At 46.3% G+C, this 18,474-nt stretch overlaps 1 protein-coding gene and 1 long non-coding RNA gene across 3 annotated transcripts in view; both read left to right on the forward strand.

Moving 5' to 3' along the window:
* PTPRJ (protein tyrosine phosphatase receptor type J) overlaps positions 1-18,474 on the forward strand; it is a 190,467-nt gene that overhangs the window by 42,475 nt on the left and 129,518 nt on the right. The window lies entirely within an intron of this gene.
* The window catches only part of LOC134731232 (uncharacterized), a 44,607-nt gene continuing 29,018 nt past the window's right edge, over positions 2,886-18,474 (forward strand). The window contains exon 1 of the long non-coding RNA XR_010113423.1: positions 2,886-6,873. This is a non-coding gene — a long non-coding RNA (uncharacterized LOC134731232). The remainder of the gene's footprint in view (positions 6,874-18,474) is intronic.

Below are 18,474 nucleotides of genomic sequence, written 5' to 3' on the forward strand. Positions count from 1 at the left end.
TAGCCAGGCTTGGTGGTGCATGCCTGTAATCCCAGTTACTCAGGAGGCTGAGGCAGGAGAATCGCTTGAACCTGGGAGGCAGAGGTTGCAGCGAGCCGAGATCGTGCCATTGCATTCCAGCCTGAGTAACACGAGCAAAACTCCATCTCAAGAAAAAAAAAAAAAAAATTAAGATGATGAAGATGCAGCGTGGGGCCATGAGAAGAGTCCTGGTCTGGTGAGTTTGGAAACCTGGCTTCTGGCCTGTTTCTAACACTGTATGTCCTTGGGCCAGGCCCTTTCCCCTGGGGTGCTGATTTCACACCTGTAAAATGAAGAAGTTTGACTTGCACAGTGCTTTTCTTAGACTGTGGTAAGGGGTGGATGTGGGGGTAGTGCCAAGACCAAGTGAAAGAGGCTTCTGGACCTCCATCCTTGCTTCAGCCAGAGCAGCGTGGGTTCGTTTCATTTTTGGATTTTGGTTTGTGGGAAGAAAGGGTTCTCTTGCCGGTGTGTGTGTTTCTGATAAATAAAGAAGTGTGGAAGTGGCTGAATGAGATCACCCAAGGACTCTTTCTGGGAAGATGCAGGAGGAAGTAGGTGAGCTGAGGGGAAGCTGGTGGGGATAGGCCTGGTGGGGCCTGGGGAGAAGGATTTGAAGACTCAAGTCACACGGTGCAGGATGGGACTCAATATAGGGTGGGATAGGGCGGTGGGTAAAAGCCGTTACAATTTTGTCCAAATGGTATGGGCTGATTTACTTATTAGGGAGGTACAAATGGCTTCGTGTTATAAAGTGTCAAGATCCTTATTTGGATAAGCCAACCAGAGTGTAGACAAGAGAGTAAGAGTAAGAAAACAAGGAGAAAAATGAGTGTCTTAAGGATGTAGAAATTTAGTTTGCTGGAAGTCTCTGCAGCCTGAACAAAACAGCTGTTAGGTTTGCCAGAACTTAAACCAGAGGGTGCCTGCCAGTGGTTCATATTCTTGCTACCTCTTCCTCCTCTTGTCTTGTTTTTCCTTTCCATTCTAATAATCACGATGAGTTTCCCTGACATGCACGCCCCTTCATTCATTTGTATGATCACTTAGAGATGAGGAGCTGCCTTGCCAGGTAGAAAAACCATTCTCAGGATGAATCTTTGGCTTTCTGAGTCAGAGTTTTCTTTGGGTTTTAGAACTTCATTCTTATTAAAGTGGGAATTTACCGGCCGGGTGCGGTGGCTCACGCCTGTAATTCCAGCACTTTGGGAGGCCGAGGCAGGCCAATCATGAGGTCAGGAGTTCGAGACCACCCTGGCCAATATGGTGAAACCCCGTCTCTACTAAAAATACAAAAATTAGCTGGGTGTGGTGGTGCGCGCCTGTAGTCCCAGCTACTTGTGAGGCTGAGGTAGGAGAATCACTTGAACCTGGAAGGCAAAGATTGCAGTGAGCCGAGATCACACCATTGCACTCCAGCCTAGGCGACAGAGTGAGACTCGGACTCAAAAATAAATAAATAAATAAATAAATAAATAAATAAATAAATAAATTGGAATTTAATATCTCTTATCATTTCTTCAATTCCAGTTTTTATTAGATCCACAACTTTTTTGGTCAAAACCAGAATTTTGATTATGTGTGCCATCCTAGGCTACCTCACCATCCAAAAATCCTCTTGGAAAACCCCACGCTTATCTGGAAAAGGAGATGGAAGTGAAAAAATAAAAATATATATAAAAGGAAAACCTAGTGTTAGCACCCCTTATCCAGCAGGCCCCCCACCCGGACCCCTACCTGTATTCACATTCCTCCCACACTTACAGTTAGTGGCTTCATTAATCTCTAAGGTTCCATGTTCTGCTCCCCAAATAGACTGTTTGCTCATTGAAGACAGGCACCACACTTACATTTTTTTTCTTTCTTTCTTTTTGTTTTGAGATGGAGTCTCACTCTGACGACCAGGCTGGAGTGTAATGGCGTGATCTTTGCTTATTTCAACCTCCGCCTCCTGTGTTCAAGGAATTCTCCTGTCTCAGCCTCCCGAGTAGCTGGGACTACAGACGCATGCCACCACAGCCGGCTAATTTTTGTATTTTTACTACAGGCAGGGTTTTACATATTGGTCGGGCTGGTCTCGAACTCCTGACCTCAAGTGATCCACCTGCCTTGCCCTTCCAAAGTGCTGGGATTACAGGCGTGAGCCACTGTGCCTGGTCTTATATTTCTTTTCTATTTTTCTACCCTGATCAACCTTTTCTTTTCTATCTCTCTCACTGTTTCTACGATCAAAGTAGTGGAGTCAGTTTCCTTGCATCTGTCCCAAGCAGCCGTTGCTAATGGGAATGAGTGTCAGGCACTGTACATCAGCCCTGTTTTGAAACTCTGTGCCTGCTGCCTCATTGACTAGCTGGAGAGTGTTGAACATTTGGTTGTAGAATGTATGTGGATTGCTGAGTTTCACGCATGAGCTGTGTTGTCATTTCATTCATTCTGAGTGGCATCTGCGCCAGGGCTACCTGGAGTTTTTCCAGCTCCCCAGGCCTGGCAAAGGCAGGGATCCTGTCTCATTCAGCTGCATTTCTTGAGCTCTGCTTAGAAGGCCTGCCACACAGTAGGGAATCAGGAACAGTCGCGTTTACAGAGCTCTCGGGTGATAGAAGGGAAAGTAAAGGTATATTAAATTTCTTCTAGGCTTGCTGCCTAATCCCCTAAGGGGCCTTCTCATTTCTTTCAGCAGTGCCATCTGGCAGGCCTGAGAGTATATGGGAATAAGTGGGGTGCTGGATCTTGTGGGCAGGCTATGGGATCTGGGAAAGGGGTTAGCACCTGGGCCTGGAGGGACCTGGAATCTAGGGGGGCCATACATCTAAGCTAAATGTGGCTGTGGCTTGCAAACTCAGAGGCCTTTCGGGCAGCCTGGTGAAATGATAAATGGGCAGTTGCTGTTTATTCTCAGTCCTAGAGATTAAAAAGAGGTGCTCCCATTGGAAACTGGAGGTTACATGTTCTACCCGAAGGGAGCAGCTGCCAGTCGGCTTCTTGCGATGTGAAAGTACAGCCCCAGAAAACCCAGGTTAAGTGATGTCCCCTAATTTTTAAAAGTTGGCAACCAATTCAACTATAAAATCATGCCTGCTGGCCTCTGAGCAGTAGGCAGGGCTGGTGTATGCCGGAGGCCACCAGGGGACATAACACCTGCCATAGGGTCAGAATAGGTGGGTGTTAGTCACCATCCAGATGGTCAGATACCGGAATTGCCACAGAAATGAACATGACATGCAGGGCAGGCAGAGCAGGTGCCAAAAGTTGGTATCAAGGAGGCGAAGGTCAAGTTCTTTGCCCACCAGAAAGCCTTCTGTTCCTTGTCTCCTTCCCTTCCTGCACCTCCAAGGACTCTCCACTGCTCCCTACAGCTTAAGTCCAAATTTCCCTGTCTGGCATTCAAGGTCTTCCATACCTTCCTTACAAGTGCCCTTTAGGCGCTCTAAATGGCGCATCAGCTCCTATGTGTGGCCTCTGCTTAGCAGTCCAGTGTTCCCTCCCCCTGAATCCCTCCAGACTGCCCAGGCTGCATCTGCCTCAGACAGCCGGGTGTTCCCAAGACATGCTGCACTTTCTTCCCTCTCTGATTTGCTCATGCTGCTCCTCTTCCTGGAATGCTCATCCCCCCAATTATGGAAATCCCACTCCCCACTCATCCTTCAAAAGGCTCTGGACAAAAGGCACATTCTCCCTGAAGTCGGCTACCCTCCCGACTCTGTAAATTTGGAATAAATCACATCTTTCTTTCAGCTTCTATAGCACTCACCCTGCATCTCCACCACAGCCCTTATGACATAGCTGTTGAGAAAGGTCTGTCTTCCTTGGTAGATGATGAGGTCATTGTGGAAGGTTCGAGTCTTACTTACTGTGTCCACAGCATTTGGCTCAGGGCAACAGTCAACAGAGGCTTAGTGACTTAGACACTTGATGGTAGAGTATGGAAAACTGATTCTCATGAGGAAGGTGCTTAAGGTCTTCGGTAAGCCTGGGAAAGGGGCAGTTGGCTGGAACAGAGGGTGTGAGAGGAGCAGGTAAAGCTGGATCCAGCTCTCTTTCAGCCCAAGGCAATACCTAAAACCCTATCTCTGACTTGGAAAGGCAGTATCCTGCTGTCTTCCTGCTGTGGCCATGAGCCTCACTGGGGCTTGACTTGAATGTTAGGACTTTTTTTTTTTTTTTGAGACGGAGTTTCGCTCTTATTGCCCAGGCTGGAGTGCAATAGTGCGATCTTGGCTCACCGCAACCTCTGCCTCCCAAGTAGCTGGGATTACAGGCGCCCGCCACCATGCCCAGCTAATTTTTGTATTTTTAGTAGACATAGGGTTTCACTGTGTTAGCCAGGATGGTCTCCATCTCCTGACCTCGTGATCCGCCTGCCTTAGCCTCCCAAAGTGCTGGGATTACAGGTGTGAGCCACCGTGCCTGGCCATGAGTAGGTTCTTTAGTGGTGATTTGTGAGATTTTGGTGCACCCATCACCTGAGCAGTATACACTGAACCCAATTTGTGGCCTTTTATCCCTCACCTGCTTCCTGCCCTTTCCCTCTGAGTCCCCGAAGTCCACTGTATCATTCTTAATGCCTTTGCATGAGAGGGAAGGCTTTTTAAAGGGCCCTTTTCAAGGTTTGAAATAAGGCTCCATGGCAATGGCCTGATTTGGATGGGTCTTGGAATGCCCTTTTTTTTTTTTTTTTTTTTTTTGAGACGGAGTCTCGCTTTGTTGCCCAGGCTGGAGTGCAGTGGCGCGATCTCAGCTCACTGCAAGCTCCGCCTCCCAGGTTCACGCCATTCTCCTGCCTCAGCCTCCAGGGTAGCTGGGACTGCAAGCACCTGCCACCGCGCCCAGCTAATTTTTTTTTGTATTTTTAATAGAGATGGGGTTTCACCGTGTTAGCCAGGATGGTCTTGATCTCCTGACCTTGTCATCCGCCTGCCTCGGCCTCCCAAAGTGCTGGGATTACAGGCGTGAGCCACCGCACCCGGCCCGGAATACCCTTAAAATATAGCCAGAAAGGGCTGAGGATGGGTAAGAACCCAGGATATAGAGTCTTCCCATAAAAGGGAGGGCCATCATGCAAGATGAACAACTTGGTCCTGATATGGATGGGGCTAGAATCTCCGTATTGTTGCTAATAAGGTGGAACTGAATCCCCTCCCTGTTCCCCAACACAATAAAACTTCAGTGTCGTCTGGGTGCGGTGGCTCACGCCTGTAATCCCAGCATTTTGGGAGGCTGAGGCAGGTGGATCACCTGAGGTCAGGAGTTCGAGACCAGCCTGGCCAGTATGATGAAACCCTGTCTCTACTAAAAATACAAAAAATTAGCTGGGCATGGTGGCACATGCCTGTAGTCCCAGCTGCTCAGGACGCTGAGGCGGGAGAATTGTTTGAACCTGGCAGGTGGAGGTGCAGTGAGCAGAGATCATGCCACTGCACTCTGGCCTGGGCAACAGAGCGAGACTCTGTCTCCAAAAAAAAAAAAAAAAAAAAATCTTCAGTGCAGGGCCTGTCTGCTCTCCAGGGAAGGCTGCAGTATTGTCAGGTTTGTTTCTTTTTCCCCACAAAACTGCTTCGGAGAGCTCTTAGGTCCCAAGTTTGCCTGCATCCAGGGTCCAGATGCTTCCAGGGTCCAGGCAGTGAGTGGAAGTGAAGGAGGCTCCTCTAGTGAAAGAAAAAGGCATCCAGTGTTAATAGTATTTCTTCCCAGTTGCATGGGGCTTGCATATTAGATATAAAGGAAACATCTTTGCTACTACTGAGCCATAAGTGGTCTCACCTTTCTTGAAACATAAGGCCGTCTTGGTTTGTTGTTCTGTTTTGTGCTTTTCACAGAGGCATGGACACCGAAAGACGTTTCTCTGACAGTGGAGATATAGGACTGAAGAGTGACATGGCTTGCAGAGCACTACCTGTCCCCCTAATCCACACTGTCCTCTCCCCTCATGGGCAGCCTGAGAATGTGGACCCAATGTAGCCCATCATGCAGTTCTTCATGAAATCTGGAAATCTTGGCATTTCATGGGAAATCTCATCACTGCTAAAGTAGGCTTAGATTTGTTTTAAAACCTTGTGTGGGCTGGGTGCAGGGCATTTTACTCTTCTGTGGTAGGAGAGTAGATTGGCCACAGCCCAGCCCAGAATCTTTAACAAAAGGTTAAGCTGCTGGGCGTGGTGGCTCACACCTGTAATCCCAGCACTTTGGGAGGCTGAGGTGGGTGGCTCACCTGAGGTCAGGAGTTTGAGACCAGCCTGGCCAACGTGGTGAAACCCTGTCTCTACTAAAAATACAAAAATTAGCCAGGTGTGGTGGTGGGCACCCATAATCCCAGCTACTTAGGAGGCTGAGGCAGGAGAATTGCTTGAATCCAGGAGGCAGAGGTTGCAGTAAGCAGAGATTGTGCCACTGCACTCCAGCCTGGGCAACAAGAGTGAAACTCCGTCTCAAAAGCAAGCAAACAAACAAACAAAAAACCTTGTGTGGGTGAATCAAACACATCTGCAAGCCTGATTCAGCCTGTAGCCCACCAGTTTGCAGCCTTTGTTTAGATCCGTAGTGGAGAAAGAGGTTAAAGCTACAAGTTAGGACCCCTGAAAATGAAAGATGGTTTGGAAGTGAATCTGAAGTAAATTGTCACTGTATGGTTTCAGACCGTTTTCTGGTAGTATGTGCTGTGTGACACAGGTTGTCCCTGTGTTGTGCAGTGGTTTTGAGCACAACATTGGCCCTAGGCCTGCAGTGTGGGGTGCAGGCCCTCTGCTGAGGGCTGCAGATGCTGCCGGGAGTGCAGTGGATGAGGTCCTGCCCGCACAGCCTCATTCGGCGTTGATACCCATGCCTGGAGGATGTGGGCTCATCTTCTTGGGTCAGGTGAGCCTCTTACACCTGTGTTCATTGCTTAGCTCTTTTGATGTCATTGCATATTGGTTCAATTACTTTTCCCTTTTCAGAGCCATGAATAATAACTATGATTTTGCTAGAGGGAAAAAATGAAATGATCAAGGTAATGCATGTACATGTTACATAAAATTCATATCATACAGAAAGGCAGAAGGAAAACAGGGAGAATTACTTGTTCCCTTTTCTCTCTTCCCCTCCCAATTCCTTTAACAGGAAGAATGTCTCACTAGTCATGTGATCTACAGCAAATCCTTTAACCTCTTCAAACCCACGTCTCTTATATGTTACAGGACAGTAATAAAACTTAACTCATATTATTGTTATTTTTTATTTAATGTGGATTAAGTTAGTTGGTATGAAATTCTCCCAATCCTATGCATATATAAAGGGTGCTCATAGAGCTTTTTTCTTCTTTTTTGTATATCCAGGATTTCTTTAGCGGTCTTTTGTAATTATAGTAAAAGCACTGAGGTTAGATTTATGGGTTTTTTTGAGGAGGATAGACTGAATCCCTTTCCCGCCTCAAGGCTATAGTGGGTCGGCACAGTTTGTGTTTGCTAAACATATCTTTAGCTGCGTAAGAGAAAGAAGGAAAATAGTAAAGATGAACAGTACTGTTTTCTACTTGAAGTTCTAGTTGGCCCCCCCTCCCTTCCATGTAGGAACCTTAGCTTGCTTTCCACACCCTCCCACCACTGGACTCACAAAGGCCCCTGATGAGTGCCTCCGGTAAGACAGGGGGAAATTTTTATCTTAATTAGAAAAAGGCATAGTATCTTGATTGTATGTTCTCTGGAGCCAGTGATAGAGATAGTATAAGAAATTCTGGACATTCAAATGTAAAACAGATTAATTTGTAGGAATGTTGGATTTTTATCTGGACAGATGTTTTGTCTTTTATGGAGTTGGTTGGGATTAAGAAGTGGGGGCAGGGTCATGTTGGTATTTTATTTTTGCTTTGGGCTTATGTTACTTAGGATTAACTTTAGCTGTGTATAACAACAGCAACAAATCAGATTTATAGTCAGTTAACGGAGGCTTAAGTGATGTAAAGTTTTATTTCTCTCTCACATAGAAATTAGTTAGAGGTAGTAGTTTAGGGCTCTTAGAGGCCCCAGGCTGTCATATTCTACCCGCTTACACATGGCTTTCAGGATCTAGGTCACCTCACAGTCCATGATGGCTGCTGGGGCTCCATCCCCCTTGTCTGAGTCATATGTTGGCAGAAGGAGGAAAGGCACAGATCAAGAGGAGGCCTTTCAGCTGGGTGCGGTGGGTCACCTGAGGTCAGGAGTTCGAGACCAGCCTGGCCAGCATGGTGAAACACCATCTCTACTAGAAATACAAAATTTAGCCGGGCGTGGTGGTGTGTGCCTGTAATCCCAGCTACTAGGGGAGCTGAGGCAGGAGGATCGCTTGAACCTGGGAGGTGGAGGTTGCAGTGAGCCGAGATTGTGCCACTGCACTGCAGCCTGGGCAACAGAGCGAGACTCTGTCTCAAAAATAAATAAATAAATAAATAAATAAATAAATAAAATAATAAAGAGGAGGTCTTTCCTGCTGCATCAGCTCTCTCTGAGCAGCGTTCCTGGGAAGTTCCATGGAACACTTCTGCTTATCTCATTGGTCATAACTTAGTCAGATGCACACACTGAGCTGCAAGGGAGGCTGAGAAGTATAGTCTCTTAGTCCCAGATACAATATGTATAAAATTCAGAACAAGGGTCCTTTTACTAAGGAGGAGGAAGAGACTGGATGTTATGGATATGGGCAGCAAGCAGTGTTTTCAAAGTACTGAAACAGATTGTAGAACTTTGTAAACTGGCTGCCTTTCTACTCCTCTGCTCACCTCTAACCAAAGAGCCACCTAATTGTTCTGCATGGTGACCATTGCCTGTTAGATTCTTGGTGAATAGATTCCTAGCCTCATCTTTTTTTATTTTTATTTTTTTAATAAATGGTAGAATGAGGATGCAGGAAACTTGGAAAAGCAGAGTCAAAGTTCAACTAGCACAGAGGTAAATTCTGTTGGCTGATAGAATGAGCCCAGACCCTGGTGTCAGAAGACCTGGGTCAATTCTGGTCTGTCCTCTCCTGGGACTCGGTAAAGTCTCTTGGCTCTCTGAGCTTTCCACATCAGTAAGATGGGGAATGACAACCCTTGTGGGACTGCAGTGAGGCTTAGCCAAGTTGGTGCTGTGGAAGGCCCTACTGGATTCCAAAGCATGATACAGATGATGAATACTTTATGTGGCTGAGGTGCTTCCAGCAGGCACGTGGGAAGCATCCATGTAAGATTGGGGTCATGCAAAATGTGGTGGGATCACATCGCGGGATGAAGCACTTGGATGCAAAGGCCTGTGTGGTCCAGCCTGAGTCTGGCTCAACACACAGGGTCGGATCCTGGCTGCGCTCCTTACTGCTGTATGTACAGATTTGGCTCAGAGGGAATGCAGGATTGGCAACATGCATCTAGTCTTTCTTGTGGTCTCCTGGTGCCTCTCATGGTGTGCTTATTCTTATTCTGCTATGGAGAGTGTGACTTAAGCATGTAATTTCCGTATAGCGTGGCTCCTGAATGCAAGCCACTAACCCATTATTTTACTTAGTAAGTTCCAGTGTTGGGGCTTGGGGGATGGTGTGTCCTTTGCCAATGAATGCTTATGTTGGTACATTTCAAGGGTTATTTTGCTTATGCACCCTCCCCACCCCCGTCAACGTTAGAGCTTAGCACCATATGAAAGGCAGTATCCCTGTGACTGTATCATAGGGTTGATGAGGATGAAATGAAGTAACTGCAGGCAGTGTCCAGCCCAGTGCCCAGTGCTCTGTCCAGGCTCAGTGAGTGACCTTTGCTGCTGCTGCTGCTACTGCGTCCAGCTGGCTACATGGGGCTGGTGGCAGAGGGTGACTCAGTTCTCAGTGTGTCTTTTCCTGCCCCCTGCCAGGTTGCTTCCCCTAGCCTAGTTCCCTTTTTTTGTGAAATGCTCATCCCTCAGCTCTGGACTTCAATGTACTGTTGGTTTCAAAACCTTATGAAACACAACATCAATGGGGGAAGGGAGAAGAGAGAAGCTGAGAAGCCTAACCCAACTCTGACAGCTGAGCGGCTACAGAGGACTTCTCAGTTGGGCTTCAATACTTCTTAAGAACTTTCAAGTTAGGCCTCAGATGTGATTTTGTTTGCTGACTTTCTCTTTGCTACCTTGGCTTCTATTTAGTTAACAAATCTAGGCCGGGTGCGGTGGCTCACGCCTATAATCCCAGCACTTTGGGAGGCGGAGGCAGAGGTGGGTGGATCGCCTGAGGTCAGGAGTTCAAGACCAGCCTGACCAACAAGGAGAAACCCCATCTCTACTAAAAATACAGAATTAGTCGGGCGTGGTGGCACATGCCTGTAATCCCAGCTACTCGGGAGGCTGAGGCAGGAGAATTGCTTGAATCTGGGAGGCGGAGGTTGCAGTGAGCCAAGATCATGCCATTGCACTCCATCCTGGGCAACAAGAGCAAAACTCCATCTCAAAAAACAAAACAAAAAACAACAAAAAACCCCAAATCTAATTCATTCATTCAGCGTGCACAATTTATTCAACACAGTTTGTTCCAAACACTGGGGATATGCCCCAAACAGACCAAGTTCCCTGTTTCATGGAGCTTACGTTTGGTGGAAGAGAGACAAATATAGAAACAAAAGTGTAGGCTGGGTGCAGTGGCTCACGCCTGTAATCTTAGCACTTTGGGAAGCCGAGGTGGGGAGATCACTTGAGCCCAGAAGTTCAAGATGGGCTTGGGCAACATAGTGAGACTCCGTCTCTATTAAAAAAAAAAAAAACAAGTCTAACATCAGGTAGACTTCAGGGCTGTGAAAGAAGTGACATAGGGTAAGGGAATACAGCGTGTTGAGGGGATGGGTGCTATTTTCCAAGGAAAGCCCCTCCTGGTGGGGGGCCATAGGAAACAGCTGGTGCAAAGGCCTGGAAGACTCACTGGCATCTTTCTGGAATAACAAGGATCAGCTTGGTGGGAAGTGGAATGAGCTGGGGGTGGAGTGGGGTGGGGTGGATTTTGGAGTCTGAGCTTGAGATACCTGCTTGGAGATGCTGAGCAGTCTGCAGGAACTGGGAGCCCGGAGCTGAGGGAGGACATGAAGGCTGGAATTGTAAGTTTGAGAGAAATCAGCTTTTTGAAGCTGTGGGACGGGGTAAGATCACCGTCATGTGAGAGGATGGGACTGGCCAGGTGGTGCATGTGTCCAGGCTCAGCGGATGTTCCTGGGATACAAGTACCTGTTCGTCTTGTTGACATCTAATCTGTATCTGCGCATAGTGACCAAGGATAAGCCACTGAGCTGCTCCAAACCTGTGCTATGGGATGGATTAACTGTGTGGGTGTGGAAATCCCTCAGAATGATGAGACAGGGAGCAGTGGAGAGGAAGACAGTCGATCACTGATCGGTGAGCCTGTACTTGAGATCTGGCCTAGATAGTTGTGATGGTAGGTGGTACCCACAATGATGGCCCTTCAGGGGATTTGAAGATTGTGAAGGAGGACCAAGAGGAGCTGTTTGGACCACCTGTGGTCCAAGGCGGGAACTAGGAAGACACCTACCGGAAGTCTTTATGGATCTTTTGGGATTGGATTGGATTAGCAGATACAGAGCGTTTGACCTGTAGTAACCAGCTGACTGTTCAGCAAACGCTTCACTTCCTAAAAGGCTTCTTCTTTCCAAGGCAAACTGGGGCATGTGAGGAACAGGAACTTACAAGAGCTTCTAGTCTGAACTCCAGGTGCTGACACTGTTAACAGTTGCTGAGTGGAGTCCTTCTCACTTGGGTGGAAAGTAACCTGTAAACTTGGCCCAAGTCTCCCTTTTCCTGTCCTTTGGCCCATGCTGTTCTGGTGCTAGATGTTGGCTCTGGCCTTTGCACTGACCATCTTCTCGAGATGGCACGTGGGGAGGATGTGCTGTGTTGAGAAGAACTTGGCTAGATAGGCAAAGACTTGAGCTAGAAAAAGAACAAGTGGTTATTCATTTGGTGCTTCCCTTTAACTAGGGCCTTTTTTTTTTTTCTTTTATTTTAAAGGAAACCTTTAAGAAAGGAGGGCTCTCAGGCCTTTCTTAGAATTTAGGTCTCAGTTTTACATCATGGGATTCTGTTTTTCTTGGGTTTCCATTAGAAGATTAAATAACATAGTGGCTATGAAAGCATACTATAGATACTAGGAACTGTTGCTTTGATTGTGTTAAAGGATACCTCTATTCCCCAGGTCCTTTATTGATTCATCTTATTTTTATTTGTATAATACATCATTAGAATAGTGCCTGGTGCTCTATTGCACTCACGTGCATATACTGTATAAAGCTTTGTACGTATTACTTGTTTAGTCCTCACAGCAGCCCTAGGAGGTAGGTACTATTATTTTGCTCATTTTGCAGGCAAGAAAACAGGCACAGACAGTTAAATAAGGTCACCCAACTAACAAGCAGTAGAGCTAGGATTTGAACTGGGGGAGCCTGGCTCCATGTTCTAGGTTCTTCACCATTATACTCCAAGGCCTGTCGGTTTTCCCATCAATCTCTACTGAAGAACAATGGCGATGGCCATACTGGTAATTGTTGTGCTTTATATGCTGTGCACTGTGTTGTGTATTTCAGATGCACGAATGAGAATCTTCATCCCCGCAAGATATTAAGAGCCCATTTTACAGAGGAGGAAATGAAGGCTCAGAGAATTGAGTAACTTGCTTGAAGTCCAAAGCTGAGGAGTGGAGCCAGAATTCAAACTCGAGTTTGTCTGGCTTCCGAATCCTGCTATTTCCTCAGCACAGTGGCCGTCCTCCAAGGCTGTCACATGTTCCTTCCCTGGTGACTCACGGCACCTGGCTACCTCCTTTTAGACTCACTTTGTGGCCCATGGCACCCAGTTGTGTCATGACAGGACAGTGGCTCCCATTTCTCCGGGCCTGACTGTGAGGCCACATGAGCCACCCCAGGGAGGCCAGCAGAGTCAGAGCTTGGCTTTGAAAGCTGTTAATCGACCTGAGCCCCTCCATGTCCCTTGCTCCATTTTAAGCCTAGGGCTTTCCTAAAGCACCTCAGATCTCCTTTTCTTGTGAGAAGAGATTAGGCAGATGTATACACACACGGTAATGTGCAAGTGTCTAATTTCTTGTCAGCATCGGGATGAGCTGTTTGTAGTGAAGAGCCTGGGCCTGGTGAGCCCCCGGGATGGGTGGGGACCATCTGTGCTCTCCTGGAAAGGAAATTGTGGTTTCTTTCTTTTCTTTTTTCTTTCTTCTTCTTTTTTTTTTTTTTTTTTTTTTTTTTTAGTTTATGGGAAAGGGAGACTTGCGTCTCAATTGAGTCTTTGTGGCGTTGTATTACAGAGAGTCACAGAAAATGTTCTATGTAAATGACTATGTGCTCTGATTAGAGCCTCAATAGGCACCATTGTGTCATATTGCTATTATTGGCGATTGCAGGATACTAAATGATATTCTCATCAGGCTGAAAAACTTCAGTGTTAGCAGTGAAACTCGGGGTTAATTATACTGCTCTGAATTAGAGCATGGAATTAAGTTGTAGGGAGAGTAAGCCTATTGCTTTCTTCCCCCTCTGTCTTCCTCTTCAGGATTCTTGCTGGGGGTTTGATCAGAATAGTTTTTAACCCATGTTCTATATCTGTACTACTGGCATTTTGTTCTCCATGAGTTACTACCCCATTTGGGGTTGGGAAACACAGGACCAATTTATAGGACAGTGGGAGAAGGGGAGACATGGTCTACTTAATAGTGCATTCTTCTCAGTCAATAGCTGGGTAAAAAATAGCATGAAGATTGAAGTCTTAGGGGAATGCTGGACTCTCTAGAGGGGCCTCTTTAATTTAGCTCTTGTCTCTTCTGCCTTTGAATTCTCATCTCTTCTGATCCTGACTCACCTCTTTGAAGAAATGACACACTGACCTACATCTTGGCTGAAACAGATAGAAGAGTCTATCTCTGTTCTGCCCCTTCTTGGCATTCCCAGCACAGCCTCCAAGGGAGTCTGTCCCAGAGCTGAGGCAGGCCCTCTCGGGTTGCATGCCATTGACTTCTCAGCTTTGTTTTAATTGCAGAGTTTCCAGTGCTCTGCTCTTCTTGAGTTGCTCCTGATTGTCACCTTCTTGCATTCCTTTCTCTCATTTCTTTTTCTGTAAATTTCATGTCACTGGTATCAGGTTTAAAGTCGTATTTTTTAAATCCCTTTCAATGTTACGTGGGTTGTAAATGTAATTGTTAATATTATTTAAAAATTTTTGAAAAGTGATTTTTAGTGGTGGCCTTATCATATCTACATATTATTACTTCATTTTGGGATGTTTAGGTCGAATCCTGGTTTTTTCTTCTTTTGCTGTTGTAAGTCATGTATATTGGCAATTAGCCTAGGAGAGATTCCTAGAAATGAGTTCACTGAGAATATGAGCTTAAGAGAAAGTGAGGATTTAAAGCCAGATCTGTCTGCTTTCAAATCCAGCGCTCTTTCTACTGATGTGAGTTCTCCTGTCTTTTTTACCTATCAGAATTCTAGAACTCTCCCAGAGAAACCAGGCAGATACTGCTCCACACCGGTGAGCTGCTTCTCACCTGGGTAGTCTAGGGTGGTTTGCTCCAGAATTGTATTTCTGCTTTTTCTTTTTTTAACTTGGCAGTGGTTAACCATTCCCTGGAGCAGCACCAGGTAAGTCAGCTTATATCAGAGTCATCTGCTTTACCTGACATGAGCACACGTTGTCATATATTTGCACATGCAGATATCATATGTTAAACAATATCACATTGTTGAAGAAAATTACACTGGAAAGCGTAAAATATAGTTTGGATGCCATATTGAGTGTAACTTAATCCACCCGATTCAGAACTTTTGTAGAGTGCCTCAGAGTTCCTATTTGGAAATATCAGTTAGCAGTTTTAGTCAGTAGAGTAACATATTTTCTATATTTATGATATATCAAAGAGACTTTCTGAAGCAGAACCCTGATTGACTCAAGAGTCTTTTCCAAATTCTGTATTCTCTCAGAACCAGGATTTAATAGGAGGTGGGTGGGGGGTGGTCCTTGGTCAAACTGGGGAAAAGCCTCATAATGAGATTGCCAAAGCGCTTACAGCATTTGAAGGCTCAGAGAGATGCCGTGGTCAGGAAGCTTGTTTGAGTCTGTCTGGAAGCCAGTAAGTCCCACAGAATACCTACTGATAATCCTGTGGAATAAGCAGCATATGGAATGTTGCTGAGCTAGAATTAAAGTCCACACACGGCCAGGCGCTGTGGCTCACGCTTGTAATCCCAGCATTTTGGGAGGCCGAGGTGGGCGGATCTCTTGAGGCCAGGAGTTCGAGACCAGCCTGGCCAACATGGTGAAACCTCATCTCTAATAAAAATACATAAAATTAGGTGGGCGTGGTGATGGGCATCTGTAATCCCAGCTACTCAGGAGGCTGAGGCAGGAGAATCGCTTGAACCCAGGAGGCAGAGGTTGCAGTGAGCCAAGATCGTGCCATTGCACTCCAGCCTGGGCAACAAGAGCAAAACTCTGCCTCAAAAAAAAGAAAAAAATATATTCCACACACCTAGTTTTTCAGCCCTATACAGGCTGACCCCATACCTGCCATCTCCTTTTCACTTCCTGTTCTTTCTGGCCTCCGTGAGTCCACGTGTGCCCTTGTCTCTGCTTGCTATGCCTTTCTCTTTCCTCCACGTTGCTAAATTCCGTCCATTTTTCAAGGCTCAGTTCAGATCATCCTTCTTTGCTTTATCATTTTACATACTGTGTATGGTTTGGCCTCTTGGTCTGCTGCTCTCTGTGTCTGTTGTATGGAGTGCTTTTCTATCTGGTATTACGGTTATTTGTGTGCATGTCTTTTGATTCATCTACTTGAAGACAAGAGCTGGTCTTGGGCTGCCATTCCTGCAGTGTAGGCTCTCACATTGCCTTGCACGTAGTAAGTGCTCAGTAAATGCTTGGTGAACAAGTGTTCATGGCGTAACTTATTACTTCCAGTGGTGAGAGTTCCTGTCAAGAGTGTTGGCAGTGAAGTTGTTCCCCTTGGCAATTTCTATGCTGATCTCGGGTTACTGCATGAGACACAGAATCTGCGTTTCCCTCCATTCAGCATCACTGGGGAGGACAGCCTTACTTTGGAGTTTTTTTTCTGATCAGTTACATGATGGTTTCATCTTTAAGACTACTGATAACAGGCAGCTCTGCCTATGGAGTAGCCATTCTTTTTTTTTTTGAGATGGAGTCTCGCTCTGTCACCCAGGCTGGAGTGCAGTGGCATGATCTCAGCTCACTGCAACCTCCGCCTCCCGGATTCAAGTGAATCTTCTGCCTCAGCTTCCTGAGTAGCTGGGTCTACAGGCACACGCCACCATGCCTGGCTAATTTTTGTATTTTTAGTAGAGACGAGGTTTCACCATATTAGCCAGGCTGTTCTTGAACTCCTGACCTCGTGATCCACCCACCTTGGCCTCCCAAAGTGCTGGGATTACAGACATAAGCCATGGTGCCCGGTGGAGTAGCCATTCTTTATCCCTTTACTTTCCTAATAAACTTGCTATCACTTTACTCTAAAAAAAAAAAAAAAAAAAAGACTGACCAGGTGTGGTGACTCATGCCTGTAATCCCAGCACTTTGGGAGGCTGAGGCAAGTGGATCACTTGAGGTCAGGAGTTCGAGACCAGCCTGGCCAACATGGTGAAACCCCCGTCTCTACTAAAAATACAAAAATTAGCTGGATGTGGTGGCGGGTGCCTGTAGTCCCAGCTACTTGGGAGGCTGAGGCAGGAGAATCACCTGAACCTGGGAGGCAGAGGTTGTAGTGAGCTGAGATCATACCACTGCACTCCAGCCTGGGTGACAGAGCGAGAGTCTGTCTCAAAAAAAAAAAAAAGAAAAAGACTATTGATAACAGCCCTCATTTTTTTGAGCACTTGCTATGCTGCTAACTGGTTTATGCACACTATTTCTTTAATCCTTACATCTACCCATGAGATAGGGTTTTGTTATTCAGGCAGTGGCAAAACCTGCGGCTTAGAGAGGTTTAAAAAAAAAAAAAAACTGCCTCAAACAAAGTCATATAGTAAATGGCAGTGCTGGAGATTAAATTTAGGTCTGTCTTGTTCTGCAGTCCGTATACCATATAACTTTGCCAAATACAACACTATGGTGTGTGTGTGTGTGTGTGTGTGTGTGTGTATGCACATGTGTGGCCTTTATTGAACACTGTGGTGTGTGTGTATGCACGTGTGTGGCCTTTATTGACTTATTGAATTGATCCTGAATCTTCCCTACTCCTTTCCTGTCTCTTTTCTCTTTCTGAATAACATCATTTCTTTTTCTCTACTGGACATGGTCTCTGTGGGTTTCACCCCTCACCCCTCTTATTTTTGAAGTTTTATTGAGGCACTGGTTGAGGCTTTAGGGCTCCCACTGTTAAGTTTGACAGTAATAGGTAAGTGTCCCCCCAGTCTCCCTTTTGCCCTTTCTTTTTTTTTTTTTGAGACAGAGTTTTGCTATTGTCATCCAGGCTGGGGTGCAGTAGTGTGATCTTGGCTCACTGCAGCCTCCGCTTCCCGGGTTCAAGCGATTCTTCTGCCTCAGCCTCCCCATTAGCTGGGAATACAGGCGCACACCACCATGCCCAGCTAATTTTTGCATTTTTATTAGAGATGTGGTTTCACCATGTTGGGCAGGCTTGTCTCGAACTCCTGACCTCAAGTGATCTGCCCGCTGCAGCTTCCCAGAGTGCTGGGATAACAGGCGTGAGCCACACCGCCTGGCCGCTTTTGCCTTTTCTTGACATCGCCAATGCATCCTGTCCCCGAGCGTCTCTGAGTTCTAAGTCTCAGATTTGTTTTCTTTGGAGACAAACTGCAGGTAGGTGTTCCCAGATAGCACAGGCTTTGCTAAACAACACAGCACCAGGAACTCCATCATAGAGACCGCAGGATGCTGTGTGCGCGCACATGCGTGTGCACCTAGTGAGATGTAAACATTTACCGGGAGTAAAAGAAATTCTTTCCCCAGAGCCCAAATTTGGCTAGTCTCCTTATGTACACAGCTTTGACAGGGATTCCATATGTTTTGCTCATCTTTGCTTTTCTGCAGCCTCCACAAATTTATTTTCCGTACCACTGCCACTAAACAGAGTTGTTTCTAAAGTGCAGATCTGGTTATGCCATTCCACCGTCAAAAATTATTTTTTGGCTCCTTGTTGCCTTCAGGGTGATAGGACAGGTGGCTGCTCACCTCTCCAGCTTCTCTTACTTTCTTTCTTCTTCTTTTTTTTTTTTTTTTTTGAGACGGAGTCTTTCCAGGCTGGAGTGCGATGGTGCAGTCTCGGCTTACTGCAACCTCCGCCTCCTGGGTTCAAGCAATTCTGCTGCCTCAGCCTCCTAAGTAGCTGGGATTACAGGCACCTGTCACCATGCCCGGCTAATTTTTGTAATTTTAGTAGAGATGGAATTTCACCATATTGGCCAGGCTGGTCTCAAACTCTTGACCTCAAGTGATCCGCCCGCCTCGGCCTCCCAAA

This window comes from Pan paniscus, chromosome 9 (assembly GCF_029289425.2).
Source record: "Pan paniscus chromosome 9, NHGRI_mPanPan1-v2.0_pri, whole genome shotgun sequence".
NCBI classification, from domain to species: Eukaryota; Metazoa; Chordata; class Mammalia; order Primates; family Hominidae; genus Pan; species Pan paniscus.